This window comes from Anabrus simplex, chromosome 1, assembly GCF_040414725.1.
Source record: "Anabrus simplex isolate iqAnaSimp1 chromosome 1, ASM4041472v1, whole genome shotgun sequence".
Taxonomy (NCBI): domain Eukaryota; kingdom Metazoa; phylum Arthropoda; class Insecta; order Orthoptera; family Tettigoniidae; genus Anabrus; species Anabrus simplex.
In genome coordinates this window covers 1,796,424,965-1,796,443,708 of record NC_090265.1, presented here as the reverse complement: position 1 = coordinate 1,796,443,708, position 18,744 = coordinate 1,796,424,965, and positions in this window count along the sequence as shown.

The following is an 18,744-nucleotide window of genomic DNA, read 5'->3' as shown; positions in this document are numbered from 1 at the left end:
TCTTAAGGTCTTTCTCAATGAGTCCATAAATGCTATCTCGAGGCAAATATGAGTGTCCAGTAACTGGAAATACCAGTTTTAATTTGTCAACAGAGGATGGTGCATACGTTGTAAGCCACTTTGCACACATCGCCAACATATTACTGTTCTTATTTTGGCCGGCGCAGCCATCAGCAATCAATCTGACTGAAGTGAAAGACACGGACCACTAATTCAGAAAGAGCATTAAAATGCTATAAGGATCAATCCTTAACTCAATTTTGATATAGGTGGCGCATGTCCATGTTTGATATTAGGCACCTCAAATAATGTCAAAGATTCCATCTTGATGGAACAAGATAATTATGTTCTTTACTCTTCTCTAGATCTTAATTTCTTTCTTTCCTTATGTTTTATTTCTTTCATTGATTTTAGCTTTAGCTATTTTGGTTAAGTCTATAGAGTTAATTGCAAAAATCCATGAGCAATTAGTAAAATCTGTAGCCTATACGTCTTCTTCTTCTTTGTTGTTTCACGGGGCTCTGGTATTCCTTCCTTGACCACACTCCACACACTTACTGGTTTGGAGAAACTGCTGACGTTTTATTGTCTTTCTTTGCCATTAATTTCTTTAATAATTAACTCACGCAGATGCCTCAAATGTTCGTAATATGCAGATATGTTTTCGTCGTCCTTATATTAAACGTATTTAATGACAATGTTTAGATGTTCTTTAATTTCACTAAGTTTTGGGTTAGTGTTAATAATTTCACCCGCTTCGTCCCGTCATATTCATCCGTTTCTGCAGCAATCACACTTTCAACGATCTCCTCCTCTGTTATAACCTGGATCATCTTAGACTGCATCTAGCCGCAACTCAGTGTCTTCAAGTGTTTTACCACCTTGGTGGAGGGTGTTCTGAAAATGACCCGTTCTTAATCCAGTCGTACCTGGTTCAACCACTTCATTTATTAAAAGTTTCTTCCACGAGTTAACCAAAGTTGATGGTTTTATATCACTGACAGCAGACATGAAATTGAAAATCATGGATTTTCTATTTCTGGCCGACTGCAGAGAAAGAAAGAGACTAAGAAGGAGATGTAGATTGGAAAGAAATAGAGTTAGAAATGGTTATGCAAGTAAGGAGAAATTGAAGGAACTTACTAGGAAACTGAATCTAGCGAAGAAGGCAGCTAAGGATAACATGATGGTAAGCATAACTGGCAGTCATACAAATTTTAGTGAGAAATGGAAGGGTATGCATAGGTACTTTAAGGCAGAAACAGGTTCAAAGAAGGACATTCCAGGAATAATTAATGAACAGGGGGAGTGTATATGTGAGGATCTTCAAAAGGCAGAAGTATTCAGTCAGCAGTATGTAAAGATTGTTGGTTGCAAGGATAATGTCCAGATAGAGGAGGAGACTAATGCTAAAGAAGTATTAAAATTTACATATGATAACAATGACATTTACAATAAGATACAAAAGTTGAAAACTAGAAAAGCGGCTGGAATTGATCAGATTTCTGGGGATATACTAAAGACAATGGGTTGGGATATAGTACCATATCTGAAGTACTTATTTGATCATTGTTTGGTCGGAGGAGCTATACCAGATGAATGGAGAGTTGCTATAGTAGCCCCTGTGTATGAAGGAAAGGGTGATAGTCGTAAAGCTGAAAATTAGGCCAGTAAGTTTGACATGCATTGTATGTAAGCTTTGGGAAGGCATTCTTTATGATTATATTAGATATGTTACTGGTTTGATAGAAGGCAGTTTGGATTCAGGAAAGGTTATTCCACTGAAGCTCAACTTGTAGGATTCCAGCAAGATATAGCAGATATCTTGGATTCTGGAGGTCAAATGGACTGTATCGCGATTGACCTGACTAAAGCATTTGATAGGGTGGATCATGGGAGACTACTGGCAAAAATGAGTGCAATTGGACTAGACAAAAGAGTGACAATAGAAAATAGATCTCAGAGAATTAGAGCAGGCCAAGATTTATGTGACCCTGTAATAATTAAGAGGGGAATTCTTCAAGGCAGTATTATTGGACCTTTATGTTTTCTTATATATATATAAATTATATGAGTAAAGGAGTAGAATCAGACGTAAGGCTTTTTGCGGATGATGTTATTCTGTATAGAATAATAAATAAGTTACAAGATTGTGAGCAACTGCAACGTGACCTCGATAATGTTGTGAGATGGACAGCACTCAGTGGTATGATGATAAAAGGGGGTTAAAAGTCAGGTTGTGAGTTTCACAAGTAGTAGTAAAAGTCCTCTCAATTTTAATTACTGCGTTGCTGCGGTGAAAGTTCCTGTTGAGGATCACTGTAAGTATCTACGTTTTCATATAAGGAAAGATCTTCCTTCATTGGGGTAATCACATAAATGGGATTGTAAATAAAGGATATAAATTTCTGCACATAGTTATGAGGGTGTTTAGGGGTTGTAATAAGGATGTAAAGGAGAGGGCATATAAGTTTCCGGTAAGACCCCAATTAGAGTATGGTTCCATTGTATGGGACCCTCACCAGGATTACTTAATTCAAGAACTGGAAAAAATCCAAAGAAAAGCAGCTCGATTTGTTCTGGGTGATTTCCGACAAAAGAGTAGCGTTAAAAAAATGTTGCAAAGTTTGGGCTGGGAAGACTTGGGAGAAAGGAGATGAGCTGCTCGACTAAGTGGTTCCGAGCTGTCAGCGGAATGATGGTGTGGAATGACATTAGTAGACGAATAAGTTTGAGTGGCGTCTTTAAAAGTACGCAAAATCATAATACGATGGTAAAGTTGGAATTCAAGAGTACAAATTGGGGCAAATATTCATTTGTAGGAAGGGGAGTTAGGTATTGGAATAACTTACCAAGGGAGATGTTGAACACATTTCCAATTTCTTTGCAATCGTTTAAGAAAACGCTGGGAAAACAACAGATAGGGAATCTGTCACCTGGGCGACTGCCCTAAATGCAGATTCGTATTGACTAATTGATTCATTCATTCACTCATTGATGGATAGATATTGACTGACCCTTGCGATGAGGGTGGGCAGCATCTGTCATATGTAGGTAATTGCGTTTTATTGTGGTGTAGGATAGTGTTATGTGTGGTGTGTGAGTTGCAGGGATGTTGGGAACAGTACAAACAGCTAGTCCTCGAGCCAGAGAAATTAACCATTTAAGGTTAAAATCTCGGATCCGGCCGGGAATCGAACTCGGCACCCTCTCGACCAAAGGCGAGCGCGTTAACCATTTAGCTATGGAGTCGGACGTAATAATAATAATAATAATAATAATAATAATAATAATAATAATAATAATAATAATAATAATATAATAATAGGGTCCGGATTAATGAGGTTCTACTGTACCTCGGATGTCAAGCAGTCTCCCCCTGTTCCAGACACGAGTAAACAAGCAGTGCGCTCTTCTGCACTGTCGCTCTAGATTTGTTGTTCATTACATCTCATGTTGTGCTCAGATTACGGACGATTCACACATCACCTCCCCGTATTATGACGAGAGTTCTGTGCCTCGTGTGAGCTGTCTTCTGAGATGTGTGAGCCTAGATTATGCGATGCAGCACCTTGTTTGTGAACATGAACACAATTTGTTTGTGATATTACTACATTTTGCCACCTTTTCTCTTCTATTTCATGCTTCAGCATTTTTTCCGCCAACGTTTGTCTGAGTTTTTAAAAGATTGGACAGAATATTTTATTCTCTGCTTCAACAGATTTACTTGGGCGAAAATTTTGATAAAATCAAATCCCTCATATGTGTCCTAGACTCAAAGGGCGCAGAAGCCGCCAAGCAGGCTCAATAATTACTTAACAACAAAGACCTAAAGTTGGAACATTTTGCAGTGCATGGGTGCAAGTATTTAGCTGATGTGGTTCAGAGTTTGGAAGAAGTTGAACTTGGACTCAACTCCCTTTACAAGATATGCTGCATGTTGAGCGGAGTGTCTCTCGGTACTGAGCTCAAAGCACCGGTGATTTACTGTCAAACATGTTGAAATGTCTGTAATCCGATATAACAAGTTGATGAATTATTAGAAACTAGTAAATTGGCTAAGGAAAGGTTATGCAACTGCTTGAAACCTGTATAACGTGATCCGATCAACACCTTTTTTGCACCTTTGCATTCTATATGTATTTTCGGAACCTTTTATCCCCCTTTTCTGACCGCACTTTCCACCTTAAAATCATGTTCTTATAGTGAAGATTAGTTGTACTGAAACAAGCTGTACACATTTACTATGATGCCATTGTCAAGTTCTGCTAAAAGAGAATATTATTACTAATGTTGTCGTCCCATGACTGTTCAGTAGCTGATTAAATACCTAAATACAAGGTATTTTCTTTAACCTGCTTCAACCATTTTCGAGACATCCAGAAAACTCTGATATGGGACATGCATAAACCTGGAAAAAGCTTGGGAGCGAAACGGTAATGGAGATATTGCAGAGTTGTTTCTTCTGAATGGAAATTAACAGCGACGAAGCTTAACTAGACGACAGCTTAATCAAGGTGATCTGAAGGGCACAGGATGTGCGCCGTCCAGGAGATGCGCGCTCTCCTACCAAGTCTTGTCTTTCATTTAAAAAAACATATCATAGCGTACACTTATAGATTAGTGAATGAACACATGTGATATTGTCTTGCTACTTGTAACTTTCGGCGGGAAGACTATTTATAGAGGTTTAAAGCCATGAAGAGATCGCGTGGCTCCGACCGCGGTCCTGGTGTAATGTAACATTGTTGTCAGTAGATGTGCGTCACAAGTGACGTACTTGGGAGGGGGAGACACTATCTCACTCCGCTGTCGAAAGCTGGCTTTGAATTTGAGAGGGGTTCTTTTTTGCTGGCGGCTTAACGTCGCATCAACTGACAAGCGAAGTGTTTGCTTTGGAACACACCGATTCCAATGACATTGGCAGGACCGTCAATTAAAACCATAATAAACTACGGTATTACTCTCTCTCTCTCCAAAAATTATATTTATATGTTTTTTAAAAAATAATTTGCTTTACGTCGCACCGACACAGATAGCTTTTGTATATATGTATGTTCACTCTTCAGCCCTAAGGCTGGTTGGATCCTCAGCAGCTCGGCCATCAGTTGTCGTACATGGCCCTAGGCATCGCTGTGGAGGCCTACTAGGGAAATAGGGAGTGAGGTAGTTTCCCGTTGCTTTCCTCACCGAGCCAGAAGTTGCTATTACATATCAGTCTGCCAAGCCCACTGAAATGCATGCACCAACCGACCCTATGAGCAACATTTTCACACCATTCATAGTGGCGACTGACTGCATAAGGAATGACGTTACTAGCATCGCTCATATCTCAGTCACTTTCATTGTCAAAGCCAAGGATGAGACAAAGACAGATCTATGAGAGTAACAAAATTGCTCTAGCCTATGCCAGAAGACATAGTGCACTGTAAACACTACATCCCACCAGCAAAGGCAAAGATAAGGATACCTCTTATGGTGAAGGAAAGGGCTAGCAGTAGGAAGGAAGTGATTGTGCCCTGGAGTGAAAATGGAAAGCATCTTCAAGGTTGCTGACAGTGGAGTTCGAACCGACTCTCTGCCGAATGTGTGGCGGATCAAAAGGATCTATTACAACAAAACCTGCTTGCATGATTGTTTCGCAAAGCTCTAGAGGCTTCCCCGCAATGTTAGAAACACGAGGCAAGACTACTTGGTGCGCGCGAAGTGCCTTGTCTCTCAAGTAGCGCTGAGGTACGTACAGGCGGGTAGAATAGCAATGCTGCCAACTGTTGCTTGTTGGTTTGATAGTGTGGACAGTATGCGTCGCGGCGATAGAAAAGAGCTTCTCGAAGAGGCCAGTGTCTCACGACAGGGATTGGCCGGGCTAATAAATGATCTTATTTCTTGCCGTAAGGCCCCAAATTAAAGGAAGAATTGAGAAAATGTAAGGTTACCGTCTGACGCCATGACACTTTCAAACTTTGCGGGCCTCTTTAGTCTTTTTTTTTTTTGCCGTGGTTGGTAACACCGACCAATGCCCGTAATCCTTGGCAGAAGCAATGGAGAATGGTGCCTGGATCATTACTTTAGGTTACCTTCCAGGGGCGGGAGGGTTGGTCCCTGGCAAGCGTATTGAACACATCTCTCCTCCAGAATCATTTCTAGGTGAGAATAGCAGCATTTACAGTAACATTTTATGTAATAATCCTGGCGGAGTAGCCTCTGGAGCACTACCGATTGTTTACAGGGTATCTTGAATAAAAGTCGCGATTTTTAACCAAAAAAGCGAATTTCAGTTTAATCTTAAAAACGCCCCAATCTTTCATATCCCGTGTAGCTTTCCCTCACGCTGTCAGAAGACGTACGCTGTGTGGAGAGGGCAGTTTTAAACCAAGTATGTTTCTCAAAAGTTTCAATTGCTTTTATCTTTTTAGCTCTTTGCGATCCATAAACTGCTTTTTGCGACAGAGTTCTTATCAGATTCATCCGACATGTTCAGAGAACGTTTAAATATATTCAGGAATTAAAACTAGGTCTGCAATTTATCATCGTTAGAATCTCCTTCTTCTTCCTCCGCTTTTTCCCACATCTGTGGGGTCGCGGGTATGAACTGTGTCACACATATGTGGATTTGGCCATGTTTTACGGCCGGATGCCCTTCCTGATGCCGACCCTGTATGAAGGGATGTAATCACTATTGCGTGTTTCTGTGGTGGTTCGTAGTTAGTGTGTTGTCTGAATATGAAGGGGGAAATGTTGAGGAAAACACAAACACCCAGTCCCCGCGCCACAAGAATTAATCAGACGCGATTAAAATCCCCGACCCGGTCGGGAATTAAACCCGGGACCCTCTGAACCGAAGGCCTCAACGCTGACCATTCAGCCAATGAGTCGGACTTTATCATCGGTAGAATATTCTTTAATTATTTATTTCCTTTTTTCTTAATCTGTTTACCCTCCTGGTTGGTTATTCCCTCGATCCCACCTCTACCGCCTCAAGGGCGTGAGACTTTGGGGGGTCGGTGAATACGACTGGGGAGGAGGACCGGCACCTCGCTCAGGTGGCCTCACCTGTTGTGCTAAACAGGGGCTTTGTGTTGGGGGGGGGGGGTGCGGAATACAGACAGATCAGAAGGGAAAGGCAAGGAAGAGCGAAGGAAGCGGCCGTGGCCTTATGTTAGGTACCACTTGTTTGAGGGAGAAATGGGAAACCACGAAAAATCACGAAGGCTGGGACGGGGTTCATTCAGTCTAGTGAGGTCACCTGAGTAGACGTGGGTTCGATTCTCACCTCAGCCATCCTTGAAGTGGTTCTCCGTGGTTTCCCTACTTCTCCTCCAGGCAAATGGCGGGATGGAACCTAACTGAAGACCACGGCCACTTCCTTCCCTATCCCTTCCAATATTCCCATCGCCCTGCAAGGCCCCTGTTCAGCATAACAGGTGAGGCCGCCTGGGCGAGGTACTGGTTCTCTTCCCCAGTGGTATCCCCGACCCAAAGTCGCACTCTGCAAGCACTATCGTTGAGGAGGTAGAGGTCGGATACCCAGCTGGGTACGAGGAAAAACCAACCCTGGAGAGTAAACAGCTTAAGAAAGAAAGCAAGAAATAATAAAAATAGGAAGAAGAATGAACTTCCCTTTAATTGCTATCGCTCTTACGAACTGTAGCTGAGGGTTTCACTTCAACGGTGCAGCGTTTCGAATTGAGTGCAATACACACGTCCTCGAACTTGGAATGGTTTTAAAAATGGAGGTTCCGTAGATGTGATCACGATATGTAAAACTATAAGGTTCCTTACAACGTGGATATCTGGCATTTAACTACTCTATTTGAACGCCACCGACTGTGCCAGGATTCTAACCTGCCAGAGATGAACGCCGTACAAAAGGCGTCATTTACATGATGAGCATAATAAGGACTGCATATTTATTACGTGGCGATCCCGGAAGACATAGTTAATTACCATCTGCACAGGAATAGACATTTAACCTTGTGAGCTATGAGTTACTTGTCTCAGTGCCAAGGTCGTAACTCACCAACATGTGTGTACCCTCATACTGCACCTCACGTGATGTGATGAACAAGATATTTTGTTTCCGTTCAGTCTGTCCCCACCTAGTGTGTTGTTGAGACTGTGTGTGTGTGTGTGTGTGTGTGCGTGTGTGTGTGCCTTTGTTATGCAATAACCGCACGTACGGGTTTGGCTGTGCTAAATTTTCACTACCACGGAGCGAGGTACCAGTCCTCCGGGTGTCATGAACCTGATGCCCTTTTTGTCTGGATTTCAAAGATATGGTATTCAGGTAGAGACCAATACGGGGATTCACATGTTTCGTAAGCTTCCTCTGTATCGGCCTCTAGAAACCAAGACGGAGGGTTCAAACCCGGAAGACGTAGTCGGGAAAAAAAATGTCGATTCGGGACACCTTATCGTATGATGCCCCTTTGTACAAAGATATGTGGTGACACATTTGCTATTAAAACTCACCTATAGATTGCCTAACAGTGGTTATTTTCTCTGTCGTACGGTCAGAGCGTCAAGATTCATACGCAGGAGGCCAAAATGGCGTCAGATCACAACACCAAGACCATGCATTATTATTATTATTATTATTATTATTATTATTATTATTATTATTATTATTATTATTATTATTATTATTATTATTTATTTATTTATTTATTTATTTATTTATTTTTTAATTTATTTATTTATTAATCTGTTTACCCTCCAGGGTTGGTTTTTCCCTCTTGCTATGCTGAACAGGGGCCTTGCAGGGGGATGGAAAGACTGTAAGGGATAGGCAAGGAAGAGGGAAGGAAGTGGCCGTGGCCATAAGTTCGGTACCATCCCGGCATTTGCCTGGAGGAGAATGGGAAACCACGGAAAACCATCTTCGAGGATGGCTGAGGTGAGAATCCAATCCACCTCTACTCAGTTGACCTGCCGAGGCTGGGAATCGAACCCGGGCCTCCGGGGGTGGCAGCTAATCACTAACCACTACACCACAGAGGCGGACCATTAATTTTATTATTATTATTATTATTAATATTATTATTATTATTATTATTATAATTATAAAATTCGCTGGGGCCATCAAGGACCACGTTAAGTCTTGTTGCATTTGACACTGAATCTGGCCTTCTTTAGAGCCCAAATTTCCCTCATTCTTTGTGAGTGGGCCTGCTTACGTTCCTCTGTCCAAGGGGCACCATGTCTTCTCTTCGGTTGCTCGTCTCGGTTTAGCCCGTTCGTCAATATTTTCTTGCAGGAGAGATCTCTGTTAAGGGCGTCTTCAGCTGAGATATGTAGCATTCGCAGGTCTTCTTTGGTATTTCTAAACCAGGGAATTGTGGTTTTGGGGTTTGAATCAAAAAAGTGAAAGATTTCTTTAGTTAACTTTCTTCCGTCCATTCTTTTCAGATGACCGTAAAATCGTGCCCGTCTTTTTCTGATTGTGTCGGTAATTTTCTCTATTTTGCTGTAGACTTCCTTGTTGGATCTCTTTTGATGGATTCCATTTCTGTACTTTGATCCCAAGATTCCTCTCACAATTTTGCGTTCTCTTTTCTCCAGTTCTTCAAGGAGTCCTTTGTTGGCATTTAGAGACAGGGTTTCGGCTGCATATAGAACTACTGGCTTCAGAACTTTTTCATAGTGACGTATCTTGGTGTTTTGGGAAAGGCTTTTTTTGTTGTAGATTGTGCGGGATGTTTGGTAGGCTATTTCCAGTTTGCGTACTCGCTCCTGAAGTGCTTCTTTGTCCAATCCATTTTTAATGATGATCTCACCCAGGTATTTGAATTTGTCTACTCGGGTGATGTCCCCGTGTTTTGTATGGAGTTTTGGTGGAGCCTCTTTGATGTTAGTCATTACTTCTGTTTCCTCAAAATATCTGCAAACCAGTTTGTTCGGCAATTTCCTTTAAAATTTCAACTTGAGCTCTAGCGGTTTCTATGTCGTTTGAGAGAACAGCAATATCATCGGCAAATGCTAAGCAGTCTGTTGCGATCCCCTTGGATTTGGTTCCTATTCTCAATGGACCTGAAATGGTGAAGTATAGTGGGAAGGCAGGGATGAAATGGCTTCATAGAGTAGTCAAATTAGCGTTGAGTGTTGGTAAGGTACCTTCAGATTGGACAAAAGCAGTAATTGCACCTATCTATAAGCAAGGGAACAGGAAGGATTGCAACAACTATCGAGGTATCTCATTGATTAGTATACCAGGCAAAGTATTCACAGGCATCTTGGAAGGGAGGGTGCGATCTGTCGTTGAGAGGAAGTTGGATGAAAACCAGTGTGGTTTCAGATCACAGAGAGGCTGTCAGGATCAGATTTTCAGTATGCGCCAGGTAATTGAAAAATGCTACGAGAGGAATAGGCAGTTGTGTTTATGTTTCGTAGATCTAGAGAAAGCATATGACAGGGTACCGAGGGAAAAGATGTTCGCTATACTGGGGGACTATGGAATTAAAGGTAGATTATTAAAATCAATCAAAGGCATTTATGTTGACAATTGGGCTTCAGTGAGAATTGATGGTAGAATGAGCTCTTGGTTCAGGGTACTTACAGGAGTTAGACAAGGCTGTAATCTTTCACCTTTGCTGTTTGTAGTTTACATGGATCATCTGCTGAAAGGTATAAAATGGCAGGGAGGGATTCAGTTAGGTGGAAATGTAATAAGCAGCCTGGCCTATGCTGACGACTTGGTCTTAATGGCAGACTGTGCCGAAAGCCTGCAGTCTAACATCTTGGAACTTGAAAATAGGTGCAATGAGTATGGTATGAAAATTAGCCTCTCGAAGACTAAATTGATGTCAGTAGGTAAGAAATCCAACAGAATTGAATGTCAGATTGGTGATACAAAGCTAGAACAGGTCGATAATTTCAAGTATTTAGGTTGTGTGTTTTCCCAGGATGGTAATATAGTAAGTGAGATTGAATCAAGGTGTAGTAAAGCTAATGCAGTGAGCTCGCAGTTGCGATCAGCAGTATTCTGTAAGAAGGAAGTCAGCTCCCAGACAAAACTATCTTTACATCAGTCTGTTTTCAGACCAACTTTGCTTTATGGGAGCGAAAGCTGGGTGGACTCAGGATATCTTATTCATAAGTTAGAAGTAACAGACATGAAAGTAGCAAGAATGATTGCTGGTACAAACAGGTGGGAACAATGGCAGGAGGGAACTCGGAATGAGGAGATAAAGGCTAATTTAGGAATGAAGTCGATGGATGAAGCTGTACGCATAAACCGGCTTCGGTGGTGGGGTCATGTGAGGCGAATGGAGGAGGATAGGTTACCTAGGAGAATAATGGACTCTGTTATGGAGGGTAAGAGAAGTAGAGGGAGACCAAGACGACGATGGTTAGACTCTGTTTCTAACGATTTAAAGATAAGAGATATAGAACTAAATGAGGCCACAACACTAGTTGCAAATCGAGGATTGTGGCGACGTTTAGTAAATTCTCAGAGGCTTGCAGACTGAACGCTGAAAGGCATAACAGTCTATAATGATAATGTATGTATGTATGTATGTCTCAATGGACTGTAGTTGGTTTCCTGTAATCTCACCCGCCAGGTTCTGATGATCTTTTCAAGAACAGTATCGGGGATAGCCCATCACCTTGTCGGACTCTTGTTTTGATGTTAAAGGAATGCGAGAGACATCCGTGGAACTTCACCTTGGATTATGTATCGGTCGGGGTGGCTCTAATTAATGCCAGCAGTTTCAAATCAACTCCAAATTCATTTAAGATGTTTAGCAGGACTTCCCGCTCAATGGAGTCGTACGCTTTCTTGAAGTCCACAAAGACAGACACATACTGCTTGGACCTTAGTGTACAATATCTAATGATCGTTTTGAGATTTTTGATATTTTCAGCTGTTGAGCGACCTTTTCTGAACCCTCCTTGGTATTCACCTATTTGATGTTCGACTTGTGCTTCCAAACGCTCCAGGATGGCAAGTGATAGAATTTTGCAAGTCACGGGTAGCAAAGATATTCCTCTGTAGTTGTTGATGTTCTTCATGCTGCCTTTTTTGTGTAATGGATGGATCAAAGCTATTTTCAAATCTTCGGGTAGGGTCTCCTTGTTCCAAATTTCTTCTATTTGCTTTTGCAAGATATCAAGTGATTCCTCTGGGGCATATTTCCATAGTTCTGCTACTACTGAGTCTTCCCCCGGCGCTTTGTTATTTTTGAGACGGGCAATGTGGGGCTTGATTTCATCTCTGTCGGGTGGTCTGGAATCTGGGTACCTGAGTAAGGGTTCCTTGGTCTCAACGGCGCTTTGCGTTTTAGAGCAATTAAGTAAATTCTTGAAGTAATCTGCCAGAATGCTGCAATTTTCTTCATTTGACGTCACCAGTGTGCCGTCCTTTCGCTCAAAGCATAAAGATGGTGGTTTATAGCCAGTGAGTTTGTGTTTGAAGGCTCTGTAGTACTCTCTGCTTTCATTCTTCCTAAAGTTTTGTTCTAGCTTTTCAATGAGAGATTTTTCGTATTTACGTTTCTCAGTTCTGAACACCCTAGCTGCTTGGGCACGTTGGGTTTTATAGGTTTCCCAATCATTTTCTGATTTCGTAGAGTAGTACTGTTTCCACGCATTGAGTCTTTCTTGGAGGACTGATTCGCAGGTACCATTCCACCAGGCATGTTTTTTGCTTCTCTTGATTTCTGCAACGTCTTTGGCGGCCTCAACAAGGAGACTTTTGGCGTTGTTAAAGTCACAGTCATTTGGTCTAGCCTTCTCCTGGAACTCCTCGACCCTTTGCCGAAGTTTATCATTGTCGAAGCGTGTGATCTGTTTGGTTGTCTTCCTTGTGTTTGCGGGAATTGGTTTGAATTTGATAAGAGACATATAATGATCTGAGGCCACATTGATGCCTTTCTTTACCTTGACATTCTTAATCTCAGGGCTGTTTCTCCTGGAGATTGCAACATGATCATTTTGGAACTCTCCGAGAGCTTGGACGGGAGAACGCCAAGTCATTTGCTTTCTGGGTAGATGGCGAAAGTGTGTCGACATGACCTGCAGGTTGTGATTTTCGCAAATGGACACCTGTCTTTTGCCCTTGGGATTGGTTTTTTTGTGAGCAGGGTAATTTCCTATAACTTTCTTGTACTTCTGTTCACGACCTAGTTGGGCATTGAAGTCACCCAAAAGAAGCTTGACATTATGTTTGGGGATTTTGTTTAATTTTTCATCCAGTAAGTCCCAGAAATTATCAACTTCGTCTGGATCAGACTTGTTCTTATCGTTTGTAGGAGGATGTGCGTTAACTAGGGCGTAGGTTTTGTACACGCATTTAATTGTGAGTATAGACAATCTGTCATTCACAGGTTCGAAATTTGCAACCGATTTAAGGATCTTGGTTCTAACAGCAAACGGAGTTCCAAGCATCACAGCTCCATTGAGGATTCCTCTTTGCGCTTTGCTCTTGAAAAATCGGTAGCCTTCGGATTCAAAGATCTCTTCATCTGGGTACCTTGTTTCCTGTAAGGCCATTATGGATATCTGATTTTCGTGAAGAATTTTGGTGAGGGTTTTCAGCTTGCCAGATTGTGTAAGTGAATTTATGTTGAAAGTTGCTAGAAAGGTTTTAGATTTTGGCGTGATTTTTTGACTCTTCGGGGTACAGCGAGACGCTCCGACTCGTCTCTTGCTTGATGTCGAATCTCCCCCAGAATCCGAACGAGACTCGTGCGCCGTGGCGTTCACGACGAGGGATTTATCCGAAGATTTACCCCCTGGGCTGTTTCTTGAAATGTTGTGCCATCATGCTTTTTGACTTGACTTTGCTTTGGACGGGTACCCATCCTTTTACAACTAGGGTTGTTAGCCCTAGAGGTTGCCTCAAGATGTTTTCTGGCTTCTGGTCATTTACCAGTCTTCGGCGTAACCCTGGCAAGGGACCAGTTTTTTTCACGGTGGTATTTTATTTCCCTACTACCCTCTGACTCTGCTGGCGGCAGAGCCAGCGAGCTTCCCCAGTTCCAATGGGACGCGCCCGATGGAGGTAACCGGCAAATCCCCACATGGGTATTATTATTTTTTTTTTTTTTGATTCGTTGTGCCCAGCTGTGGAGCGCGTTTGAACTTATTTTGCACAATGTTTCTTCTTCTTTTCTTCCCAATATCTCTTCATTTTTTCACTGTGTTCCTTTCTGCGTGTTTCTGTCCAGCCTGTATTTTTTCTTGTTGGTTTCTCTGCAAATTTATGTTTGTTTACTAAGCTTCTAAATTTCATTCTATCTTGAATGGTTTCATCTTCAATACCCATTTCTTGTAGATCTTCATGAATTTCTGCTAACCAATTGTTGCGGATTTTCAGGGTTAGAGCTAGATTTAGAATTTTCTTTGTCAGCCTGTTGTTATCCATTCTGTGTAGGTGTCCGTAGAATTTTAGTCGTCTCTTTCTGATGGTATCTGTGATTTTTTCTGTGAATTGAAAAATTTCGTGTGGTTTCTTTTTCATCCAAATTCCATTTTCGAACTTTGGTCCTAGGATTTTTCTGAGAATTTTCCTCTCTTGTTTCTCAATGCTTTTCATTTGTGACCTGCCGCCAATGATCAGTGTTTCAGATGCATAAAGTGCCTCTGGTTTGATGACTGTATTGTAGTGTCGTAATTTTGCATTTTTTGATATACATCTTTTGTTGTATCTGTTCCATGTGATTTTGTAAGCCCTTTGCAGTTTAGCAGTTCTTTCTTTGTTAGCTTCCTGATTTAACCCTGCTGGCTGAATAATTTCACCTAGATACTTGAATTTGTCTACTTGGGAAATTATTCCACAATTGGTGATTAATGGTTGATTGTCGAATCTTGATTTAGTTCCTTCCATAAACTGCGTCTTTTCAAATGAAATTTGAAGTCCGGTTTTTGCGGCTATTTCATTCAATTTTTCTATGGATTGGATTGCTTCTTATCTGTTGTTCGAAAGGATCGCAAGGTCATCTGCGAAAGCTAAGCAGTCAAGGTGAATTTTGTCTTTAAGAAGTCTGCCAATGTTTATACCTTTAGTTTCTTTTCTCCATTCACGAATCACTTTTTCCAAAACTAAATTGAATAGTAGTGGGGATAGTCCATCTCCCTGTCGGACGCCAGTTCTGATTTCGAACGGTTCAGAAATTTCTCCCAAGAACTTAACTTTTGATGTTGTGTTGGTCAGAGTTTGTTTAATCAATTCCCTCGTTTTCCTGTCGACTTGAAATTCCTCTAGTATGTTGAACAGGGTCTGCCGATCTATGGAATCATACGCTTTTTTGAAGTCAACAAAGGTGATTACTGTTTGTTTGGTTTTGCGAATCTGTAGTATGGTTTTTAGGTTTAGGATTTGTTCTGCGCAGGATCTCCCTTTTCGGAATCCAGCCTGATAATCTCCGATCAGGTGGTCTGTTTGTTTCTCTAATCTATTAAGTAGAGCTTTAGAGAAGATTTTATATACGAGTGAGAGGAGAGAAATTCCTCTGTAGTTATTAATATCTGATTTGTCTCCTTTCTTGTGAAGCGGGTGAATCAATGCACATTTCCAATCCTCCGGAATTTCTTCAGAAAACCAAATGTCCTGTAAGATTTTTTGAATACTCTGGGCCAGGTTGTCACCACCAATTTTCAACATTTCAGCGATTATTCCATCTTCTCCTGGTGCTTTGTTGTCTTTTAAATCTCTGATTATTTGTTTGACTTCTTGTAATGTGGGGGGTTCTGAATCTGGATTAGGTGTTGGTTTTTCATAGGTGAATTGTTCCTTTGGAGATTCACAGTTTAAAAGGTCCATGAAATGGTTTGCTAGGAGTTCACAATTTCCCTTATTACTTGTTTCCAAAGTCCCATCTGTACGTTTGAAACAGAGACTAGGTGCCTGGTAATTGGATAATTCTTCTCTGAATGTTCTGTAGAAGTTCCGTGTATTGTTTTTCTTGAAATCTTCTTCTATTTCTACCAGTCTGTTTTGATCATATTTTCGTTTTTCAGATCTGATGATTTTTGAGGTTTGTTTCTGTGTTTTGAAGAATTCATCACGATTTTGATCTGTTTTATGGGAACTCCAGTTTAGCCAGGACCTAATTCTGACTTCTATGGCCTTGTCACAGGTGTCATTCCACCACCTGTGTTTGCGTTTCCTTGGGGGATTGCTGATGTTTTGTGAAGCTTTCAAGAGTGTGTCCTTGAGTTCTAGCCAGTTTGAAGGAGCATCGTTGGAGATATTCGCAAGGAAATTGTCTGAGTTCTGTCTCAGAAATTCAGGGTCGATTCTTGGGTTTCTGATTGTTTTGGTTTTCTTCCTGTTGGGTTGAAACTTTACTTTAACAGAGATAGGTGGTGGTCGGAGTCAATAATTCCCTTTTTGACTTTAACGTTCATAATTTCTTTTTGGTTTTTCTTGGAAATAGCCACATGGTCTAGTTGAAATTCTCCTAAATGCATGTTCGGGGATCTCCATGTCATTTTCTTTTGTGGAAGTGCCAGGAAATGGGTTGACATCAATTTTAATTCTCGCAGAAGCCATTTAAACGTTCTCCATTTTTATTGGTTCTTTTGTGAGCAGGGTAAAGTCCTACAGTGGTCCTAAATTTCTTCTCTTTGCCAATTTGTGCATTGAAGTCCCCCAGCAGAATTTTGACATGATGTTTTGGAACTTTGGCTTTATTATTATTATTATTATTATTATTATTATTATTATTATTATTAGCCCGCCTGGTGGACACGATCGCTAAGGCGTTGAAGTCTAAACGTCTGACACCGTGGTTAGCCTGTTCGAGTCCCGTTGGTCGAAAAATGTCATTATCAGAATGTTAGCCGGCAGTATATGGGAGGTGGTGGTATATAATTTGTAATCACTAGATTGTGTACCAGAAGCTTGCATTAAATTCCAAACCTCTCCGCAGTGATCATATGGAGTGAGGGCATATGACACTGGGGATTCGTCGATCGGATGGGGCCGTTAAGCCTTGGTGCTAATCAACAGGAGCAGGCTATGTGCCGGCACCGGATTTCAACCTCTCCCGTCTTACTATCACATATCACGTCATTCGTTTCATATCATTAACTCCTCTGATGAGGTTGACGTCAGGAAGGGCATCCCGTCATAAAAACTCACTACGAAGATTCACCCGACGCCGTAGAGGTACAGAACAAGGGTTGAACATGCATTATTATTATTATTATTATTATTATTATTATTATTATTATTATTATTATTATTATTATTATTATTATTATTATTATTATTATTATTATGTAAGATTTTATCGATCATATTGTTATTTTATCTTCGTCTGTGTGAGATCTGGAGAAATTGCTGAATGGATTGCACACATTCCTGGAGACGAAATACAAGATGAAAATAAAGAAATCCAAAACAAAGGTAATGAAGTGCAGTCGGACGCAGTCGGGCGATGCAGAAAATATTAGATTAGGAAATGAAGTCTTAGAATAAGTAGATGAATATTGTTACATGGTTAGTGATGGCAGAAGTAAGGAGGACATAAAGTGCAGACTAGCACAAGCAAGGAGGGTATTTCTTAAAGAAAGGAAAGTGTTCACTTCGTACACTGGTATAGGAATTAGACGTCCGGCTCCATGGCTAAATGGTTAGCGCGCTGACCTTTGGTCACAGAGGTCCCGGGTTCGATTACCGGCAGGGACGGGAATCTTAGCCATCATTGGTTAATTTCCCTGGCACGGGGGCTGGGTGTATGTGTTTCATCATCATTGTCCTCGGACACTCCCGGCACTAAAAGCCATACGCCATTTCATTTCATATGAATTAGATATTTTTGAAGATTTCTTTTGGAGTGTGGCATTGTATGGAAGTGAACAATGAACAGAAACTAACTCAGAAAGAAAGAAAGAAGGAAAGAAAGAGAATAGAAGCGTTTGAAGTGTGATGTTACACATGAATTGAACCACAAATGACGAGAGGAGAGAGATTTGACCAGAAGAAGAGGCAAGACACCCGGGTTTTGTTCAGTCTTAAGGCAAATGATCGATAAGAAGAGCATTGCAACATACAAGGTTTAGTTTCTAAGGTTTTTAATTATGTTCTTGAGGTAATATTTAAAACATTAATTTTACTTTTAACAATTATCTAAGAGGACTCGCGCTGCTCCACTGCATTAGGTCTGTCGTAGTCGTGCTATGGTACGCCGCAGTTCGTAGTCAGTCATCATGCCGTCTGTTTGGTAAAACTCTATCCAAATTTTCGCTTTTTTATCCTGCAATTCTTGATGTATTGTGTCGGAGAAGGCAATGGTATTAGTGGCAGTTTTTGTGTATAGAACTGTTGTCTTGTGAGCTCGTAGGTTAGTCTCAAAGGAGCACTTCTTTTGCCAAGCAGAGAACTTGTTTAAGATACATGGCCTACACTCATCCTTCGTTAGGTGTTGCCAGGTAAGCGTAACTCATGATTGTACATCGACGCTTCTTTCTCTTAGCAGCATGTAAGTTATATGCAACGCTCTACCATCTGTTGAACATATTTGGAAACTGGGCATGAAACTGATTCCTGCCCGCGGTGCCGCTGCTAAGGTAGTTGGAAAATATTTTCCATTACCGAACTGAACGTCAGCATTCGACAGGCAGATAATCCTAGTGATCTCCTGGCTAAAAACTCATCACAATGACAAAATCTAATGGAAATGGTCCTTCTAAGGGCCCGCTATGTAGCAATCTAAGACCAATGATCAGAATTCTCCAGCTCAACACAGAAGGAATGAGTCGAGCTAAGGGCGAGCTACTATCGAGAATTTTCCTCAA